The sequence below is a fragment of the Neophocaena asiaeorientalis genome, unplaced genomic scaffold (genome assembly GCF_003031525.2).
Source record: "Neophocaena asiaeorientalis asiaeorientalis breed wild unplaced genomic scaffold, Neophocaena_asiaeorientalis_V1.1 scaffold78, whole genome shotgun sequence".
NCBI classification, from domain to species: Eukaryota; Metazoa; Chordata; class Mammalia; order Artiodactyla; family Phocoenidae; genus Neophocaena; species Neophocaena asiaeorientalis.
In genome coordinates, this window is record NW_020175018.1 from 2016998 (window position 1) to 2031359 (window position 14362).

The following is a 14362-nucleotide window of genomic DNA, read 5'->3' on the forward strand; positions in this document are numbered from 1 at the left end:
GTGATGGAGAAATTGAGCCTCAGAATCTCAGGGTCTATTAGGAAAAAACACACTCCCCTGGGCACCTGGAAAACTTACTCATTTATCCCCTCTCTGATCCCCCACCTTCCTGATGACTCTTACTTGTACTTCACATGTTACTTTCTCTGGGGAGGTTTGCCTTACTGTCTTCCCTCACTGGGTCAAAGCCTCTCTTAAGGGCCTCCATCTCTTCTTTTTTGTACCTGTAATAATTCTAACTGAGCATTTTTTGTGTGTGTGTGGTACGCGGGCCTCTCACTGTTGTGGCCTCTCCCGTTGCGGAGCACAGGCTCCGGACGCGCAGGCTCAGCGGCCATGGCTCACAGGCCTAGCCGCTCCGCGGCATGGGGGATCTTCCCGGACCGGGGCACGAACCCGCGTCCCCTGCATCGGCAGGCGGACTCTCAACCACTGCGTCACCAGGGAAGCCCTAACTGAGCATTTTTGAGTGGCCAGTTGACTACTACATCAAGACGAGGCACGTGCCTGGTTTGGATCAGTTTGGATCGCCCTTGTTTCCCCAGCCCCTGAATAGTCCCTGACACATAATATGTTGCCACTAACTACTTGTAAGCGAATGAGTTGGATCCTTTTTATGAGTACTTACTGCATTTTGAATCCTGTGCTGGTCTCTGGATACAAAGAAAATTAGTACATGGCTATTGCTCTAAAGAAGCTAGTAGTCACATGGGGGGAAAGTACTACTTTAAAAAAATAAGAGAATTGACGTGTTATTGGTAATAGGGAGCCCAGGGGAATCCCTGGGTGGGGAGAGGGTAGAGTTAGTTAGTTTCATGAGAGGATAGGAAACATTCAGAAAATGTTTACAGGAAGAGAGGAAGCTTGGTGGGAGCCCCCCAAGGTGAGAAGGCTTTTGTCAGGTGAGCAAGAGCTAAGGTGTGGTTAAGGTGAAGGAAGTGCGGATGGAGGGAGCCATATATCCAGAGGAAAAAGAAAAGGAGGGAGGAAATTGCATTATGTGTTCGGTAATTGCAAATAGATGGGTTTGTCTGGAGCACAGGGCTGGTTCAGAGGCATGGCCAGGATGAGATTGAAGAGGCAGATGTGGCCTAGATCATGAAGTGGTTTTCACGTTTGCCTTGAGAATTTGAACGCCTCACTATAGATGATAAGAAACACGTGTTGGCAGCAAAGAATCCTTGGAAGAATATTGAATTGCTCATTCATTATCTGAATACACACTCACTGGGTTCTAACGCTGCGCCACGCCCTGTACTACGGAAGAACGTGAGTAGAAATGAATAAGACAAATGCCCTCCTCCAAGAAGACTGCTGTTTGTTAAATACATAACAGAAGCCAAGCCCTGAAGTCAACAGACTTCATGCCAACCCAACCCTCACTTGTTTCACAGTAGGAATCTGAGGCCCAGGGAAATTCAGCACTGGCCCCAGGTATGTTAGTGGCAGAGCCAGGACTGGGACCTATGTATATAATTCCTGTTCTCCTGATCTTGCCACTAAAATTATAGATTCTAACGCTAGGTTCAGCCTCTTGCTTCCCATTTTACGTTCTCCTTGCAGTACTGTGTGTTGGGAAGGGCGGGGGTTTGAAGCCAGTTGGATCTTGATCCAGATGCAACCTCTACCACTGACTTATTACTCCATGAGTATGAAAAGTTCCTCCCTGGGTTTCAATGTCCTGTCAAATGGGGTGGAAGATATCTCTCTGGTAGGTTTCTAATGAGTGTAAATGAGTTGGCACGTGTGGAGTATCTAGCACAGGGTGCAACAACATGTGATATAACTGAATCCATGTTAATGCTCCAGATCCTTTGCTGGAAGACAGAAGGAAGGTACATCTTCCAGTATCACCAGGATACCCCAGGGTACATCCCAAAGGATGTGAACTGTTTTCGCTCTCTCCCTCCTTGCAACAAGGATTTATCTCTTATGTCTGTGCCTGTGCCATCTGAGGGGGAGAATTGGTTGGAAACACTTTCTTAAACTAGAAAGACTGGCTGGGATTCAAAAAATGTCTCTCTGGAGTCTCCATGTCAGCAGGCTTCTCCATTCACCAGTTGAGCAGACAGTTACTGTTCTGGGTAGATAAAGCAATTTCATTATTTATCTGCCCATAAAACTCTGTCCTCCCTTGTCAGGACTGAGAGGTTAGTTTTATGATATGAGGGCAGAGGCTACTCTTCAGTCTCTAGTTTCAAAGAGCAGCTTTTCTTAGAAAATGGTAGGAACAGGCCTGCCTGTTCGTGGAAGGACATGTTGCTGAAATAGTGGGGCTTTGTGAGTCCCTGAAGGAATGGAGACGGCTGAATTTCCAGGCTTGGACTTGGCTGAAGGAATTTCTGACAGACACATTCCCTCAATGGTAACTCTGGACTCACTAGACCTTTGGGAGCAAAATAAGCATGTTTTGCATTTGGGGAATAAAAACCATGCCCTTCCTTCTGTCCTCCTTTCCTCCCTCTTAATAATTAAAAATAAAAACAAAAAACTTTACTATGGCTATATGTGCAGAAAGACATGCACCTACGTTCTACATTTTCAGTGGAAAAGAATAAGATTCAGACACTTCTCCAGATGTCTCCAACCCTATAGCTTTCTGGACTTCTAGAATTTTTTCAAAATTTGAAAAGTTTCCTTGACCCGGTGTTCTCAATGTAGAGACACAAGTGAGATCTTCTATTGTTTTTCTTTTCATTTTCCTCTAAAATTCACTTTTAAGTACGCCCATGAGTTGTGGGGTTTTTTTGTTTATTTTTAATAAAATTTTGACCTGCCTAACTCCTATGATGAGACACTGCAGACACTGTATATTACAAGTGAGTGAGGCCATGGCATTGGCTGGGATGAAAACAAAGACCATGAAGTAACGAATAATTTCCTACTTATTCAAGGAAGATGTACAGAGTGCCTGCCCTGTGGCATATACAGTGCTGGGAGCTGAAATTACAGCAGAGAAAAAGAAAAGACATGATCCTTTCCCATACAGAGCTATCCTCCTGTACATTTTTGGCAGAATTCATGAATTTGGGTAGTTTTTAAATATTAAGACTTTATTTTGTTAGAGCCATTTAAATTAAGAAGAAGGTACAGGGACCTCCCTGTTGGCGCAGTGGTTAAGAATCCGCCTGCCAATTCAGGGGACGTGGGTTTGAGCCCTGGTTCTGGAAGATCCCACATGCCACGGAGCAGCTAAGCCCGTGTGCCACAACTACTAAGCCTGCGCTCTAGAGCCTGCGAGCCACAACTACTGAGCCCACACGCCGCAACTACTGAAGCCTGCACACCTAGAGTCCATGCTCCACAACGAGAGAAACCTGCACACCGCAACGAAGAGCAGCCCCCACTCGCAGCAATTAGAGAAAGCCCGTGCGCAGCAGCAAAGACTCAGTGCAGCCAAAAATAAATAAATAAATTTAAAGAAAAGAGGAAGGTACAGAGAGTTCCCATATACTCCCTGGCACCATACATGTATAGCCTCCTCTATCATCAACATGCCCCATCACAGTGGTACATTTATTACAACTGATGACCCTACATCAACACGTCACAGTCACCCAAAGTCCATGGTTTACATTAGGGCTCACTCTTGGGCTTGTACATTCTATGGGTTTAGACAAACTTATAATGATAGGTATCCATCATTATATGATCATACAGAGTATTTTTTACTGTCCTAAATATCTTCCATGCTCGGCCTATTCATCCCTCTCTCTTGGGTATATAATAAATGCTCAATTAAATTTTGTTGATGTCATTCACTAAAGCCAAAAGAAAATGAGATTTTGTGATATAGGTAGAGTTGGGTTTGCTTTTGGATGTGTGACTCTCCTAAAGCAATTAGTTTCGAGAGGTGTTGTTTCCAACAAAGACCTTAAGAAATATTACACAGCTTATGGTAATTTGGGAAAACTTTACTCATTCTTCTAATTCATCTCCCCTGAGGACTATTTCCCTCACACTTCCACTTTCTTCACCGGTGCGGAATTTGGTCAGAGAGACAGAGTACTTTCCCTTTAAAGGATACCCTAAGCCAAGTCTTTTGCTTGAGTTTGCGATTGAGCACATGATTTCTTAGGAAGTTATAGACGAGAATTATGGTATTGGTAAGTCAGGCACTCAAGCAACAGGGATTCAGTTTAAATGAATTGATAACTGGGATCCCTTGAAACTTGTTATCTTTTAGACTTCCCCTGGCTTCTGTGACTAGAGGTAGATAGATGGTGACTCTCAATATCATCTTCCTTCCTTTCCTCTCAATCCCACCTTCACTGGTTCAGTGATTACATAGCTGATTCCTTCATTAATCAAAGATTTAGGGTTTCCCTGGTGGCGCAGTGGTTGAGAGTCCGCCTGCCGATGCAGGGGAAACGGGTTCGTGCCCCGGTCCGGGAAGATCCCACATGCCGCGGAGTGGCTGCCATGACCGCTGGGCCTGCGCGTCCGGAGCCTGTGCTCTGCAACGGGAGAGGCCACGGCAGTGAGAGGCCCGCGTACCGCAAAAAAAAAAAAAGGTTTACTGTGCTTACACTATATATTAAGCACTATGCTAAGTGCTAAGGATTTAGATACGAATAAATTGTCATCCCTCTCTTATGAATGCTGTCTTCCAGTGGAGGATTACATAAGGAGGCAAGAAATTTCAGTAGATTATGGCAGATGGGATGGTGGTGCAGAAACAGGGCTGGACCACAAAGCAAGGCTTCTATCTCCTTTAGGAGCCAGAGAGCACAGAAGATGAGCTGTCTGAGCTGGGGCCTGAAGGACAAATAAATGTCAGCTGGGCAAAGTGGAGGTGAGGCTTGGGGTGCGTTTTATCCAGAGGCAACAGCATACAGAGATCTGGGGATTAGCAAGAGCATGGTAATTACAGGAAATAGCAAAGAGTGGATGAAGCCTGGTGTGTAAAGTTGGATGTGGATGTAGCAAGCGCCGAGGTTGGAAAAACATACAGAAGGCAAATCTTGGCAGCCTTGTAAGTTCCCTAAGTAACTGGAACTAGTACACTGCTTGGAACATTGGGACATCTTTGTGGAAAGGCTGAATGCATCAATGAACTTTATTCTGAGGGCAACGAGGAGTCCGTAGTTGATTTTGAATCACCTTCTGATTTTTGTTAGATGATCCCTTGATTGAGGCAAACAAATGATTCGCCCAGTGTGGAAACTTGACCCAACAAGAACAGTCTTTCTCCATGTTTTGCAGTCAGTGGGACTCTGGGGAATGAGGAGAAGGAGACAGATAGAAGGGGATTCATCCTTGGGAGGAGGCTAAATAAGGCAGGTCTATGCCAAAGCAGGAGAAATGCAGAGACCATCAAGTCATAGGTAAACAACTGAATGGAACACGTGTGGTTTAAGCTTTCAGAGAATGGAGCTCTAGTCCTGTCTCTGTCCCCTACCATCTATGGACTTTTTAAGACCCAGTTTCTTCTTGTGGAAAATGGGTCATAACATCCTGGCACATGGCTGTTGTCACTATGTAATGCCTTCATATATAATGTCTATATACAATGCATATATAATTCCTTGTACAGTGTCCATACTTCTGTTTGGATACTCAGAACAGATCATTTAAGATAAGGAGGCATCACATAATTTGGATATTTTGTAAAATATTACTAAGAATAATTCTATCGACTGAGTGCTTATACTGTTTTAGGCACTGTTCTAAGGATTTGCAGTGAGAATTGATTTAATCCTTCCAAAGACCCTTTGAGATAGGGAATTCTATTATCCTTATTTTACAAAGGAGAAAATGGAAGTACAGAGGGAGAAGATCTAAGTTCACATGAGACTGTATTGCCAGAAGTGACAGAGCTGGGAATCAAACCCAGGCTGTCTGCTCCAGAGCACAGATTGAAATGCTTTCTTATATTATATTAAAAAAAAAACAAAACACAAAACAGACATATTATAAATATCAAAACGCCACATGTGAAGTTTTTGGATCGGGCAACCCTGATCTGATGCTACGTGGGATTATAAACTAAAGTCTCAAGGAAGTTGTCTTTGGGAACAATCTTAAATCATCTTATTTAGCCTCCTAATACTCAGATCAGAAATAGTCCTATTTTGTGTAGATTGCTAGACAATTAAACTACTGTTTTGCCTAAGCCTGTGTTTGAGTCACACAGATTTATCTGGAAGAAGTCGTGGCACTGCGGAAACATTTTTTATTATCTAGCTAAGAATCACCTTCTATACACAAAGAAAAACAGGGCTCTGTTTGATGTGAAGAGACGTGGCAAAGTGTCTGGGATCTGTTCATGGAAATGATTTCCTAACAGAAAAGATATCTGGGACAATGGAGTTTGATAAGTAGGAAAGGATATTCAGGTTTGAGGTAGTTTTCATCACTGAACTCATTAGACAGTTTGGTTGCATTTAACAGAAATAATCAAACTTGTTTAGATAATTAAGGGACTTTACTGATGGTCATATCCAAAAGTCAGAAGTAAGGCCAGGGTTTCTGTAGCCAGAGCTCAATATTATGAGCAAAGGTCTATTTTCTGTCTGTTTCTTCACTCTGCTTTCTACCTGTTTGTTACCATCTTAGCATATAAGATGGATATAAGGTAGCAGCCAGACGCTCTAGGTCTGCATGTTCATTTATAAGTGGGGACAGGAAGAACTTCACTCTCATTAGGGCTCCTTAAAATGTGAGAAAGCTTCACTCCCAGAAGCTTCATTCTCAGCTTATGTCTCCTTGCATCTCATTGGCTTAAATGGTGTCACATGACTATTTCTAAACCAACTGTGCTGCCAGGTAGATGGGCTTCACGGATTAGCATACACCAATCAAAGTCTACCTCTGGAGTCGGAGGTGAGTCAGTCCCACCCAAAATGCATAGCTAAGAATGGCAGAGTCGGTTCTCCAAAGGAAATTTGTGGAACTATTACCCTCAAGAAAGAGAAATGGGTGGTAAATGGTAAACCAAGTTATACACAGTCATCTCTGCCTAGGAGAGAGTCTAAGCTTGCAAGTTCAAAGCACTGTCTTAAAGCAAGTTGTGGAAATCCAAACAACATTTACACTGAGAAGGAAGTTTTCATCAATTGGATTATAAAATCTGGGTTCACTCAGCATGATTGGATCATCTGGCCCAGAACTATCTGGAGGTCATTCTCAGAGCTTAGAGGAATATTAAAGTGGGAATGTTTTATTTCCCAGGGAAACTGATCTGGGAGAGAAGTTGCCTTGTCTAAGCCCCGCAAGGTGATAAACCAAAGCAGGCATGAGAATAACACTCTTCCTTGCTGTCTTAAGAAAGCACACAGAGATGAAGTGACGTTTCAGCTAGTCATGACAAGCGCCCAACTATTCAAGAGATTACCCAAACAATTTAGCTAATTCTCCTGATTATTTCAAACGTTAACTCACAAATAAGGCAGGACAAGAGTTAAGTAGAGGCACACACATGCACTTGAGACAGGCCTGTGAGTGGTAGCATTTTGTGTTCTTATTTATTTACAGGGCTTAGTATCCAAGGGACATGTCGTATTGCCGTTTATCAACACTGGGGCTTGAGTTTGACTCTGGTTTAAGTTTTCCATGATCTGCTCACAATATTTCTTCCTTTAGGCAGCTCTTCCATAATGGTAAAAGCATTAGGCAGCAGCTTCCATCTGGCCGATCCCAAGTTAATTTTCATGTAATTCATCATTTTTAGAAGCTACCTCCCAACATGTTGGGCCCAGCTCAACCAGTCACAGCTTTTTATGAGACATCATTCAACTGTCTTAGCATCTCAGAAGGAAGAACTCCACAATTATCTTTTATGGAAAGACTTTGAACACGCATTTTGAAGTTGCATGCCCAGGACTTTATGTGCAGAAGAATCAAGGTATCGTATGAACCGATGTCCTTGGCAGGTCCCTAGGGCTAAACTTCAAGCTACAAGATGTTTATTGTTCATCTCAAAGGTCAGCTTTGACCGCACGAGGATGTTGAGCACTTGAAATGTGGTTCAAACTGAGATGTCCTGGAAAGGTAATCACACAGTACAGTCTTGTTATAAAAAAATATTGTAAAATGTCTTATTCATAACTGTGTAATGATTACATGTTGAAATTAAAATATTTTGGATACATTGGTCAAATAAAAGGACTAGAATTAATTTCATCCCTTTTTTTAAACCTGTTTAAATGCATCTACTTGAATATTTTAAATGATGTTTGTGGCTCACATTATTTCATTTGGACAGCACTGATCTAGACCGCGAGCTCCTTGAAGGTAGGAATAGTGTCCTGTTGGTCTCTGCAAGAATCGGGCCCATGGTAGGCACTCAAGAATACATCTCTGCATAAGGTGAGTGAATGGATATAATTAAGTCCCAAACCGAGGACACTGAGACCACGGGGGAGAAGACATGCAAGGCAATCTGTACAAAGGAGGTAAGACTTAAGCCTTGAAGCTGGGAGGGATTTGAGTAATAGAGAAGAGATTGTGGGGTGACTTTCCCAAGTCACTTCCTCTCTCTGAACTTAGGTTTCCCATATAAAAATAAAAGGGCAGGGCAAAATGGGCTTTGATGCCACTCCATTAAGAATCTGTGATAAAGATGATATCCACCAACTAATGGCGACCACTCCAGTTGGAATATTTATTTTACTGTTGACTGCACATTTCCAATTAACTCCCTATGTGTGTAGAGGGTCCAGGCATGCCTGGGGTTTCTCTTAAGAATTTTCATATGCTTGTGTGTTTTGTGCCTGTCTCAGTCGATCAGTAACCAGTGTTGAAGTTGGATAGGACTTTATGGTTCTTATTATGATTGTAGGATGTCCTTCAGCAATAACCACCATGAAACTTTGAAAAAAGAGTGGTGTGGAGTGTTGTGCCAGAGGTGTGCGGGGGTAGAGTAAGGGCCTGGGGTTCTGTTTTTATTGGGGTCAAGGCTGGAGGCCTAGGGTTTCAGGGCTCATTCTTTAGTGGTGAATTTAAAACATAAAAGCGGGAATTTAAAGCATGAGAGAAAAAAAAACAAGTAGCCCAAATGAGCTCTAAAGCAATAGAACCTCAGTGGGGGCAGGTGACCGGACTGTTTATCTAGTCCTGTGGCTGGCAGTGGTTTACTTGAGATAGCCTGCTTTGAAGTGGATGCCTCAGCAATCAGAGCTTAAGTCGGGCCTTACATTCCAAAAAAGGGAAAACCCAACTGTCGGGGCTCACACTACAAAGTGGTTGGTTCAGCTGATGAGCTGGACAAATCAACCTAAGGTCTGCTCTACCTGAAACATCACGTCCATGGTCTCAATTCACGAAAGGCTCTGTAAGCTGTTCTTTGTGCCTCTGGTTAGGCCTTCAGTGGACATCTGACCCAAGGCAGCCACTGACAGATGACCCAGAGGTAATGTATTCTAAATAATCCATTCAGACAGACTACCTCTACCATTCAGATCTGAAAGTACAACAGAAAACTAGGATAGCTATTTGCAAAAGAAATCTCGCCCAACCATAAATATAAATAGAAATGTATATGATATGTGTTATAAAAACAGTACTATTATTTAGTGGCCTCGACTAAAAGTTCGTGCTGTGTTAGGCTGTGCGCGCTCTTTGCATTCTCTCATTCAGACTCTGCAAGATCAAAGTTTAGACTGTTGTTTTACACTCATAGTTGACATGATTGGCTCAGGAAGTGGAAGCAACTTGGCCGAGTAGTAGAGGAAGAATTAGAACCCGCGTCTGTTTTGTTTGTCTTTGCCACGATGTGATGCTCTCTTTAGTGTCCCTGGGTGTAAATCTGGTCCATGCTGTCCTGCTGCTGACTTGATAAATTGACCCTTCAGGGGGAAATGACACACACACAAACCTCCAGCTCATTTGAGAAAACAGAAGCTTGGAACCCTGAGTTTCTGCTGAGTATCACCCTCAGCACGTAATTGGAACTAGCACTGTGGTCCCATGAATGCCAGCCCTGTCGTCCATGTGTCCTCATGAAGCCAGCTCTTCAAGGATCACCTGAGGTCTGACCCTTATTATAAGAAGGAGCCTCTCTGCTCAGCACTTCAGGCTGGCTGAAACAGCCCCTTCTCCCTGAGATCCAGCAAATTTATTTCAACCTTTTTCATTTTGATGGCCTCATACAGACTGACTTTTGTGAATTGACACAGATAAAAGAAAACAAAAACCTGGTTCTGAACCACATGTCTGAGTCTGTAAACCAGACCCTTTCCCGAATGTGTGGAAAATATAACTGCTGGTTTTTTCCTTCCTCTTAGACTGTTAGTACAAGGTCCTTCTTTTAGAACGGGCAGGAGTCTATGGGGAGCTTTCACTTTTTCTCCCTGACTCTACTTTTTTTCCAGATTATAATTTATATCTGAAAACATTTCCTATGGTTTAGAGATATTTTTAGAAGTAGGAGGGTGGCCTCAGGCAAAATATGAAATACTCTGAATTTTTTTAGAAAGTTTTTTAGAAACTTCCAACTTCTCAGTTTCTATCCTTAGATTCCAATCTGGATCTTGCCCTCCCTCTTGCCCTTCCCACTATCCCAGCAAGTTATCCTTGTCCCCTGCTTAATTCTCTCAGGAAAGGATAGAATAGGAGCTGGCAACTCTGATATCTGTCATTGATAAGTCACCTCCTTCCAGAGATCACAATTTCATTCTCACGGAAGGCTTTTGCGCCTTAAATCAGAGAAACAGCAATTTCCAGGTTGAGAGTGTCAGGGAGGAAGACATTTTCCCCTACCCTTTTAGGTTCTTCTGGCTGGCCTAAGAATTAAATTGACGTGAGGCAAAATTAACAGCAGAAAGTCACACAAAAGTTTAATCACATGTATAGGCCGCAGAGACCCAGAAGAATGGAGTACTCGCCAAACGTCTGAAACCCTCACCTTAAATACCATCTTCAGCTAAAGACAAAAGGGGATGTTGGGGGTAAAGGTTTGGGACTTCAAAGGGGAGGAAGGCTATTCACATGGAGATGGATAAGTAAATGCTCGGTAAATGAATGTTTGCTGGGTCCTTGCAGAGACAATGGGACGCAGAGAGGAATTTTAACAAACAGGCTTTGCAAGGCTCCTCCCTGTCTCCACACCCAGTTCACACTACACTTATCCATGGGAATAGTTCCCTTCCTGGAACAGGTCCCCGATCCACATTCTTTAGGCAGCTAGGGGGAGGTAAAAAGAAAGACATGCGTTTCTTAAAAACAATCAGTCTGAATTAACCCTCATGCCACAGAGACACATTTTGGGGTGGAAAATTTTGTTCCCCTACAAGACTGTCATGTGTGGATTGTACACTTGGGAAGGAGGGAGGGGTGGCACTGCAGTGTTATTTTATAGGCAGCTTCCTACCTCATCTATAAGCACAGAAAGGCAGAGAAGACCCTTATTGTATATCTCTATCAGAAGGTGGGATTTTAGCGCTGAGGAGATCTTAGATCAATGCTCTAGTTAATCTGTAATGTTCATTATACAACACCCCTGACAAAGGACCAGCAAGCCTCTATCTGTATACCTCTGGTAGTGGGGAGCTCACTTCTTTAGGAAGCTTGCTGTTATTATCTTGTGCTTCTCATCCTGAAGCACATTCTTAGAGTCCATTGAGTGCTCGGAGGATCTCAAGTCGTTTGGAGAAATCCAGTGCTGTGTGTTTGCCCGTCAGACAGATCATCCTACAGGCCAAGGTCATCACGTCTGGTACAAAACTAAACAGTGCAAAGGCAATATGGGGTTCACAGGCATTTTCACCCACACTTGGTAGGAGGAGAGGGGATTTTGGAGATCTGGTTTCTGTAACCAAGCAAAGAGCTTGTTTGCCTGCGGCACAGAAAGCCCAACTCAGACAGCAGGAGTTTGCAGCAAAGTAAGGATATATTGCGGGGCACCCAGCAAGGGAGCAGATGACAAGCCTCAGATGCACTCCAACCTGGCCTTTGAGTTCCTTTTTTTTCAAAGGGGAAGAACAAAGAGGCTGGGATTAATCATCATTTCGTGACATTTCTGTGATATTTCTTATTGGGAGTCAGGGTGTCTCTGGTTTAGGATTCTCTGGCCAGGTGGTCCACAGCTTGGGGGTCTGTGAGCTCATCATGCCCTAGAGAAACAACCTGAGTTTGAACAGTAATGATGATAGGACAACAGCAATCTTAGTCGTCTGACTCTGGTTGGTAAGTGTTCAGTTAGCACAAGATTGAGGTCAGAGGGGACAAGAAAGGGAACAAAGTTTTGGACAGAGAGATTTATTCTTAAGCTTGGTAAGGGAACTCAGTTTTAGGGGGACTCTTAAAGGGGGACAGTTTCATTTCAAAGAGTTCCAAAACAAAATTACTACGATTTATGTCAAAGAGTGTTCTGCCTATGTTCTCTTCGAGGATTTTTGTGGTTTCAGGTCTTACATTTAGGTCTTCAGTCTATTTTGAGTTTATTTTTGTAATGGTGTGAGGGAGTGTTCTAATTTCATTTACATGTAGCTGTCCAGTTTTCCCAGCACCACTTAGTGAAGAGATTGTCTTTTCTCCCTTGTATATTCTTGCCTCCTTTGTCATAGATTAATTGACCACAGTTGTGTGGTGTCTCTAAAGCAAAAGAAACAAAAGCAAAAATAAGCAAATGGGACCTAATTAAACTTAACAGCCTTTGCACAGCAAAGGAAAAACATCGTCACAATGAAAAGACAACCTACTGAATGGAGAAAATATTTGCAAATGATATGACTGACAAAGGGTTAATATCCAAAATATATAAACAGCTCATACAACTCAATATCAAAAAAACAACCCAATCAAAAAATGGGCAGAATACCTGAATAGACCTTTTTCCAGAGAAGACACACAGTTGGCTAACAGGCCCATGAAAAGATGCTCAGTATCACTAATTACTAGAAAAATGCAAATCAAAACAACAGTGAGGTATCACCTCACATCTGTCAGTTGACTGTCACCAAAAAGCCTACAAGAAATGTTGGATAGGATGTAGACAAAAGGGAACCCTTTCACACTGTTGGTGGGAATGTAAATTGGTGCAGCCACTATGGAAAACAGGATGGAGGTTCCTCAAAAAATTAAGACTAGAGCTACCATATGACCCAGCACTTCCATTCCTAGAATATGTATCTGGAAAAAATGAAAGCACTAATTAGAAAAATCCAAAGTTCATAGCCAAGATATGAAAGCAACTCACATTGTCTATCAACAGAGGAATGGATAAAGAAGATGTGGTATATACATACAATGGAATATTACTCAACCATAAATAGAGTGAAATTCTGTCATTTGCAGCAATGTGGCTGGACCTAAAGAATATTATACGTAGTGAAATAATTCAGACAAACACTGTATGATATCACATGTGGAATCTAAAGAATAAAACAAAAAATGTATACAGCAAAATAAAAATAGACTCACAGATATAGAAAACAGACTAGTGGTTACCAGTGGGGAGAAGGAAGGGGAGAGGGGCAGGATAAGGGTATGGGATTAAGAGACACAAACTACTCTGCATAAAATAGATAAGCAACAGGACATATTATACAGCACAGGGAATTATAGCCATTAGTTTGTAATAGCTTTTTTTTTTTTTTTTTTTTTTTTGGAGCACGAACCCGTGTCCCCTAGCCTCGGCAGGGGGACTCTCAACCACTGCGCCACCAGGGAAGCCCTAGTTTGTAATAACTTTTAATGCAGTGCTGAATCACTCCGCTATACACATGAAGCTAATATAACATTGTAAATCAGCTGTACCTAATTTTTTATTTTTTTAAAAGCAATTATAGGTGAAATAGCAAAGTTTGATGGTGAGGACACTGCCTCGGGATCCAGAGCACCTGAGTCCAAAGCCTGGCTCCACCAGGCCCTCTGCATAAAATTGGCCACTGACTCAACCTCTGTGAGCCTTGGTTTCAGCATCTATAAAATGAAACTAATGATACCGTTTGCTTCTTAGAGGGATTAAGGGGATTAAATCATCTCATACATGCAAAGTATTGAGAGCACTGCCTTGCTCATAGTAAGCACTCAGTAAACTTTTTTTTTTAAGTATTTTTATTTGGTTGCGGCAGGTGGGCTCCTTAGTTGTGGCTTGTGAACTCTTAGTTGTGGCATGCACGTGGGATCTAGTTCCCTGACCAGGGATCGAACCTGGGCCCCCTGCATTGGGAGCGCAGAGTCTTAACCACTGGACCACCAGGGAAGTCCCAACTTTTGTTATTACTACTACTACTACTAGTACTATGGTTTACTCTCATACTGAGGAATCCTAAACCTTCAAGTACAAATTGCTTCATATAGGGATTTAGCACTCGAGTGTTAAACCCTTGCATTTGCAAGGATCTTACTGTGCACTAAGCAGTTAGCCTTCTCAGTCCCATTTGCTCCTCTCCAAAATCCTGTTGTCTGGGCATATTTT

The 14362-nt window shown here is 42.6% G+C and overlaps 1 non-coding gene across 1 annotated transcript; it reads right to left on the bottom strand.

Moving 5' to 3' along the window:
* Positions 1-14073: 14073 nt before the first annotated feature.
* On the bottom strand, positions 14074-14146 carry TRNAG-CCC (transfer RNA glycine (anticodon CCC)). Its single transcript has one exon. It is a non-coding gene; the product is annotated as a tRNA-Gly (tRNA).
* Between the last annotated feature and the right edge of the window lie 216 nt (positions 14147-14362).